Source organism: Arachis hypogaea, chromosome 13 (assembly GCF_003086295.3).
Source record: "Arachis hypogaea cultivar Tifrunner chromosome 13, arahy.Tifrunner.gnm2.J5K5, whole genome shotgun sequence".
Classification (NCBI taxonomy): domain Eukaryota; kingdom Viridiplantae; phylum Streptophyta; class Magnoliopsida; order Fabales; family Fabaceae; genus Arachis; species Arachis hypogaea.
In genome coordinates, this window is record NC_092048.1 from 67,469,111 (window position 1) to 67,475,729 (window position 6,619).

Below are 6,619 nucleotides of genomic sequence, written 5' to 3' on the forward strand. Positions count from 1 at the left end.
AGGCTAGGATGATTATTTTGTTGTTCAATTGCATTTGAATTTATTTAATTGAAGTTTTCATCTAGGACATTTTATGAAATTTTTGAAATCATGAAAACCTTGAACAAGCAATTGCAATTAAGGCAAGAAAAGAAAAAGGAAAACAATGAGAAAGTTGAAGGCTCTGAGTACCAATGACAATTTAATTGTTAAGTACTTGTGGTATTTATGTATCGAGCAAAAAGCTTGAAAATAAAATACTTAGAGTCAAGGTTAGGCTCAAGTGCAAAAGCACTCCCTCAAAGCTCAAGGCTTTGAGCATCAATGATTAGAGAGTCAAGAGGATAAGAAACAAAATGAGCTAAAAGAGTCCTCTAATTAAATGATTGTGGTGCTTATGTATCAAGTGGTAATACTTGAAAACAAAGCATTTAGAGTCATAGCTTTGATTATAACTGATGGTACAAGGCACCCGAAAAAGAATAAGCCATAAACAGAATGAAAAGCTTATTCAAGGAAGAAACTTAAAAGAAAAGATTTCATAAAGTGAGCTAGATAGAAGCATCAATCATTTGAATTTCTTCTGTAATTGTTGCATGTATAGAAAGCTAGCCAACCATGAATATTATACTGCTACTCTTCTTACCTTGGATTGTCAAACTTTATTGCATGATTCTCTTTTTGCTTGGGGACAAGCAAGATTTAAGTTTGGTGTTGTGATCAAAAGCTGGAGTTGAACGCCCAAACTGGCATAAAAACTGGCGTTCAACTCCACAAATGGCCTCTGCACGTGAATTGCTTAAGTCTCAGCCCCAGCACACACCAAGTGGGCCCCAGCACACACCAAGTGGGCCCCAGAAGTGGATCTCTGCATCATCCATCATAGTTTATCCAATTTTTGTAAACCTAGGCTACTAGTTTAGTATTTAAACAACTTTTAGAGACTTATTTTGTATCTCATGACATTTCAGATCTAAACTTTGTATTCTCTGACGGCATGAGTCTCTAAACCCCATTGTTGGGGGTGAGGAGCTCTGCTGTGTCTCGATGAATTAATGCAAGTATTTCTGTTTTCTATTCAAACACACTTGTTCCTATCTAAGATGTTCATTCGCGCTTAACTGTGATGAAGGTGATGATCAGTGACATTCATCACCTTCCTCAAACCATGAACGTGTGCCTGACAACCACCTCCGTTCTATATCTGATTGAATGAGTATCTCTGAGATCTCTTAATCAGAATCTCCGTGGTATAAGCTAGAACTGATGGCGGCATTCATGAGAATCCGGAAAGTCTAAACCTTGTCTGTGGTATTCCGAGTAGGATTCAAGGATTGAATGACTGTGACGAGCTTCAAACTCCTGAAGGCTGGGCGTTAGTGACAGACGCAAAAGGATAGTAAATCCTATTCCAACCGGATCGAGAACCAACCGGTGATTAGCCGTGCTGTGACAGAGCGCGTGAGCGTAGTTTTCACTGGAAGGATGGAAGGTAGCCATTGACAACGGTGATCCACCAACACACAGCTTGCCATAGGAGGACGTGCGTGCGTGAACAAGAAGACAGAGGAAAGCAAAGATTCAGAAGACAAAGCATCTCCAAAACTCCAACATATTCTCCATTACTGCATAACAAGTAACCTTTAATCCATGCTCTATTGTTTATTCGCAATTCAACTGATAAACATAATTGACTTCCTGACTAAGATTCACAAGATAACCATAGATTGCTTCAAACCAACAATCTCCGTGGGATTCGACCCTTACTCACGTGAGGTATTACTTGGACGACCCAGTGCACTTGCTGGTTAGTGGTACACGTTGTGAAAAGTGTGATTCATAATTCGTGCACCAACTTTACTGCACCTAATTCCAATTTACATAGAAGAAGCATCTCCATTCCTGCCATTGGAGCAAACAATTTTGAGCTGAAACCTCAATTAGTTTCTCTGATGCAGCAGAACTGCAAGTTTCATGGACTTCCATCTGAAGATCCTTTTCAGTTCTTAACTGAATTCTTGGAGATATGTGATACTGTTAAGACTAATGGAGTAGATCCTGAAGTCTACAGGCTCATGCTTTTCCCTTTTGCTGTAAGAGACAGAGCTAGATTGTGGTTGGATTCTCAACCCAAAGACAGCCTGAACTCTTGGGATAAGCTGGTCACGGCTTTCTTAGCCAAGTACTTTCCTCCTCAAAAGCTGAGCAAGCTTAGAGCTGATGTTCAAACCTTCAGACAGAAAGAAGGTGAATCCCTCTATGAAGCTTAGGAAAGATACAAACAGTTGACCAAAAAGTGTCCTTCTGACATGCTTTCAGAATGGACCATCCTGGATATATTCTATGATGGTCTGTCTGAGTTATCTAAGATGTCATTGGATACCTCTGCAGGTGGATCCATTCACCTAAAGAAAACGCCTGCAGAAGCTCAAGAACTCATTAACATGGTTGCTAATAACCAGTTCATGTACACTTCTGAAAGGAATCCTGTGAATAATGGGACGCCTATGAAGAAGGGAGTTCTTGAAGTTGATACTCTGAATGCCATATTGGCTCAGAATAAAATATTGACTCAGCAAGTCAATATGATTTCTCAGAGTCTGCATGGAATGCAAGCTGCATCCAACAGTACTCAAGAGGCATCTTCTGAAGAAGAAGCTTATGATCCTGAGAACCCTGCAATAGCAGAGGTAAATTACTTAGGTGAACCTTATGGAAACACCTATAACTCAACATGGAGAAATCATCCAAATTTCTCATGGAAGGATCAAAATCCCCAACAAGGCTTTAATAATGGTGGAAGAAACAGGTTTAGCAATAGCAAGCCTTTTCCATCATCAACTCAGCAACAGACAGAGAACTCTGAACAAAATGCTTCTAATTTAGCAAATCTAGTCTCTGATCTATCTAAGGCCACTGTAAGTTTCATGAATGAAACAAGATCTTCCATTAGAAATCTGGAAGCACAAGTGGGCCAGCTGAGTAAAAGGATCACTGAAATCCCTCCTAGTACTCTCCCAAGCAATACAGAAGAGAATCCAAAAGGAGAGTGCAAGGCCATTGACATAAGCGCCATGGCCGAACCTGTGAGAAGAGGAGAGGACGTGAATCCCAAGGAGGAAGACCTCCTGGGACGTCCAGTGGTCAATAAGGAGCTTCCCTCTGAGGAACCAAAGGACTCTGGGGCCCATCTAGAGACCATAGAGATCCCATTGAACCTCCTTATGCCCTTCATGAGCTCTGATGAGTATTCCTCTTCTGAAGAGAATGAGGACGTTACTGAAGAGCAAACTGCCAAGTTTCTTGGTGCAATCATTAAGCTAAATGCCAAATTATTTGGCATTGATACTTGGGAAGTTGAACCTCCCTTGTTCATCAATGAACTAAGTGATCTGGATCAACTGACATTGCCTCAGAAGAGACAAGATCCTGGAAAGTTCATAATACCCTGTACCATAGGCACCATGATCTTTAAGGCTCTATGTGACCTTGGTTCAGGAATAAACCTCATGCCCCTCTCTGTAATAGAGAAACTGGGAATCTATGGGGTGCAAGCTGCTAAAATCTCACTAGAGATGGCAGACAGCTCAAGAAAACAGGCTTATGGACAAGTAGAAGATGTATTAGTAAAGGTTGAGGGCCTTTACATACCTACTGATTTCATAGTCCTGGATACTGGAAAGGAAAATGATGAATCCATCATCCTAGGAAGACCTTTCCTGGCCACAGCAAGAGCTGTGATTGATGTTGACAGAGGTGAAATAGTCCTTCAATGGAATGAGAACTCCCTTGTATTCAAAACTCAAGGATCTCCCTCTGCAACCATGGAGAGGAAGCTTGAAAAGCTTCTCTCAAAGCAGAGTCAACCAGAGCCCCCACAGTCAAACTCTAAGTTTGGTGTTGGGAGGCCACAACCAAACTCTAAGTTTGGTGTTGGAGAGTCTCAACAAAGCTCTGCACATCTGTGAGGCTCCATGAGAGCCCACTGTCAAGCTATTGACATTAAAGAAGCGCTTGTTGGGAGGCAACCCAATGTTTATCTAACTTTTATTTTCATTGTTTTTCATGTTTTCTTAGGTTCATGATCATGTGGAGTCACAAAATAAATAGAAAAATTGAAAACGGAATCAAAAACAGCAGAAGAAAAATCACACCCTGGAGGAGCATCTGTCTGGCGTTCAGCGCCAGAACATGAACGCCAGAACAGAGCATGGTTCTGGCGCTGAACGCCCAAAATGGGCAGCTTCTGGGCGCTGAATGCCAGAACAGACATGGTTCTGGCGTTCAACGCCAGAAATGGCACACAAATGGGCGTTGAACGCCCAAAATGGCCACCAACCTGGCGCTGAACGCCCAGAGTTGGGTACAAAGGCATTTTTACATGCCTAATGGGTGCAGGGATGTAATTCCTTGAACACCTCAGGATCTGTGGACCCCACAGGATCCCCACCTACCTCCACTCACTTCTTCTCACCACTTTCTTTCACATAACCCCATAAACACTCTTCCCTAAAAAGCCCTTCACCAATCACCTCAATCTCTCTTCCCCATTAAACCTTCACCACTCACATCCACCCACTCTTCCCAATAAACCTACCTCATAAACTCCACCTACCTTCAAAATTCAAAACCAATTTCCCACCCAAACCCACCCATATGGCCGAACCATAACCCCCCTCCCTTCCCTATATAAAACCCTCCACTCTTCTTCAAATTCACACAACACAACCCCTCTATACCCTTCTTGGCCGAACCACATCACCCTCTCCCTCTCCTCCATTTCTTCTTCTTCATCATCTATTCTTTTGTTTATTGCTCGAGGGCGAGCAATATTCTAAGTTTGGTGTGGTAAAAGCATAGCTTCTTTGTTTTTCCATTACCATTGATGGCACCTAAGACCGGAGAATCCTCTAGAAAGGGGAAAGGGAAGACAAAAGCTTCCACATCCGAGTCATGGGAGATGGAAAGGTTCATCTCCAAAGCCCATCAAGACCACTTCTATGATGTTGTGGCCAAGAAGAAGGTGATCCCTGAGGTCCCTTTCAAACTCAAAAGAAATGAGTATCCGGAGATCCGACATGAAATTCAAAGAAGAGGTTGGAAAGTTCTAACAAATCCCATCTAACAAGTCGGCATCCTAATGGTTCAAGAGTTCTATGCCAATGCATGGATCACCAAGAACCATGATCAAAGTAAGAACCCGGATCCAAAGAACTATGTTACAATGGTTCGGGGGAAATACTTAGATTTTAGTCCGGAGAATGTGAGCTTGGCGTTCAACTTGCCATACATGGAAGAGAACGCACGCCCCTACACAAGGAGAGTCAACTTTGATCAAAGGTTAGACCAAGTCCTTATGGACATATGTGTAGAAGGAGCTCAATGGAAGATTGACTCCAAAGGCAAGCCGGTTCAACTAAGAAGATTGGACCTCAAGCCTATAGCTAGAGGATGGTTGGAGTTTATTCAATGCTCAATCATTCCCACTAGCAACCGGTCTGAAGTTACTATAGACCGGGCCATCATGATCCATAGCATCATGATTGGAGAAGAGGTGGAAGTTCATGAGATTATACCTCAAGAACTCTACAAGGTGGCTGACAAGTCCTCCACCATGGCAAGGTTAGCCTTTCCTCACCTCATTTGCCACCTATGCAATTCAGCTGGAATTGACATAGAGGGAGATATCCTCATTAAAGAGGACAAGCCCATCACTAAGAAAAAGATGGAGCAAGCAAGAGAGCCCAGTCATGGAGCTCAAGAGGCGCAAGAAGCTCATCACCATGAGATTCCGGAAATGCCTCAAATGCACTTTCCTCCACAAAATTATTGGGAGCAAATCAACACCTCCCTAGGAGAATTGAGTTCCAATATGGGACAACTAAGGGTGGAACATCAAGAGCACTCCATCATGCTCCATGAAATAAGAGAAGATCAAAAAGCAATGAGGGAGGAGCAACAAAGACAAGGAAGAGACATAGAAGAGCTCAAGGACATCATTGGTTCCTCAAGAAGGAAACGCCACCATCACTAAGGTGGATTCATTCCTTGTTCTTAATTCTTCTGTTTTTCGTTTTATATATTATGTACTTATCTATGTTTGTGCCTTCATTACATGATCATTAGTAGTTAGTAACTTTGTCTTAAAGATATAAATGTCCTATGAATCCATCACCTCTCTTAAATGAAAAATGTTTTAATTCAAAAGAACAAGAAGTACATGAGTTTCGAATTTATCCTTGAACTTAGTTTAATTATATTGATGTGGTGACAATGCTTCTTGTTTTCTGAATGAATGCCTGAACAGTGCATATGTCTTTTGAAGTTGTTGTTTAAGAATGTTAAATATGTTGGCTCTTGAAAGAATGATGACTAGGAGACATATTATTTGATAATCTGAAAAATCATAAAAATGATTCTTGAAGCAAGAAAAAGCAGCAAAGAACAAAGCTTGCAGAAAAAAAAAAAAAAAGAAGAAAAAAAATAGGCGAAAAAAAATAGAAAGAAAAAGAAAAAGCAAGCAGAAAAAGCCAATAACCCTTAAAACCAAAAGGCAAGGGCAAATAAAAAGGATCCCAAGGCTTTGAGCATCAGTGGATAGGAGGGCCTAAAGGAATAAAATCCTGGTCTATGCGGCTAA

At 41.5% G+C, this 6,619-nt stretch overlaps 1 non-coding gene across 1 annotated transcript; it reads right to left on the reverse strand.

Annotated features, from left to right (window-relative positions):
* Positions 1–2,186: 2,186 nt before the first annotated feature.
* Positions 2,187–2,294, reverse strand: LOC112739375 (small nucleolar RNA R71). Its single transcript, XR_003170314.1, has one exon. It is a non-coding gene; the product is annotated as a small nucleolar RNA R71 (small nucleolar RNA).
* Between the last annotated feature and the right edge of the window lie 4,325 nt (positions 2,295–6,619).